The sequence below is a fragment of the Hylaeus volcanicus genome, chromosome 8, assembly GCF_026283585.1.
Source record: "Hylaeus volcanicus isolate JK05 chromosome 8, UHH_iyHylVolc1.0_haploid, whole genome shotgun sequence".
NCBI classification, from domain to species: domain Eukaryota; kingdom Metazoa; phylum Arthropoda; class Insecta; order Hymenoptera; family Colletidae; genus Hylaeus; species Hylaeus volcanicus.
Window position 1 is genome coordinate 14,146,871 of NC_071983.1, and position 1,012 is coordinate 14,147,882.

At 50.5% G+C, this 1,012-nt stretch overlaps 2 protein-coding genes across 6 annotated transcripts in view; both read right to left on the reverse strand.

The window, feature by feature from the left end:
* Positions 1 to 1,012, reverse strand: part of LOC128881079 (neurocalcin homolog) — a 160,618-nt gene that overhangs the window by 81,657 nt on the left and 77,949 nt on the right. The gene's annotated exons all lie outside the window — the stretch shown is intronic.
* Positions 1 to 1,012, reverse strand: part of LOC128881080 (neuronal calcium sensor 2) — a 144,062-nt gene that overhangs the window by 65,265 nt on the left and 77,785 nt on the right. For 2 of the 5 annotated variants that reach the window (XM_054131777.1, XM_054131773.1), the window contains exon 1: positions 302 to 1,003. The exons of 1 other annotated variant lie outside the window; for it this stretch is intronic. The gene's annotated coding sequence lies outside the window, so the exon portion shown is untranslated. Of the gene's footprint in view, positions 1 to 297; positions 1,004 to 1,012 lie in introns of those variants that run through there. 2 more of the 5 variants (XM_054131775.1, XM_054131776.1) reach the window with 1 other exon arrangement.

The following is a 1,012-nucleotide window of genomic DNA, read 5'->3' on the forward strand; positions in this document are numbered from 1 at the left end:
AGAGAGAGAGAGAGAGAGAGAGAGAGAGAGAGAGAGAGAGAGAGAGAAAGAAAGAAAGAAAGAGAGAGAGAGAGATAGGTAGAGGGGCGAAAGGGATTCACGGAGGAGGGAAAACGGAAAAGCACGATATCCAGAGCGTTTGAAAATCGAGAAGCAAAGAGCAGAGGGCTGAGGAGGAAGAAAGGTTCAAAGGGTAATCGAGGCGGGTGGAAGAGATGAGAGAGGAGAAGATGCAGAAAAAAAAAATAAAAAAAAATAAAAAAGAAAGAAAGAAAACGCAAAGATGGAAGAACACACCCACATAGACGGTTTAAGAACGATTCTAGCCGCCTATAAGTAATTGTGTCGCGTGTCTTTCGTATCACGTACGAATGCGGCAGAGCTACTAGCCAGCGCGAGGTAAAACCGACGGAGCGAGGCTCTCCCCCAAGCTGATCCTGCGTGCTAAACGAGCCGCTCTACTGCCACTCGCTCCCCCCACCATCACCCCCGCCTCCCCCTTTCGACGCCGCCACTCGGCGTCTGCTTTGCGCTGCTTCCACCGACGCTACTACCCGTCCGTCGGCGTCGTTCCATCCTCCATCGCATCCACCACCAACGGCCGCCCATCCGCTACCTTAACCGTTTTCTTGCTTTCTCCAGTTCCACTCCCACCCATCGCCAGCGCTTCCACTGATGCACGAATCGACGTTCCAGCTGCTGCGCGTACGCGTCTCGCGACTATTCTCGCGGATACGGGTATCGTTTGGCGGGAAACCGGGCTGGGTGAGTGATTAGAGACGTTGTTTAATTCGCAATCGACGTTTCGAAGATTTACCGCCAACCATTTCTTGTTCTCGTAGAATCGTATCGGGGTATGGCACCAGAACTAATTCGAGAGAGAAGTTGAGAACTTTGGGAAATTGAAGTCTTGGAGGGTTTTGGGCACCCATTTGATGCCACATGGACGATTATTACAAACGTTGGTTAATTTCCAATTGACGTTTCGAAGATTTCACAGGAAACCTAATTC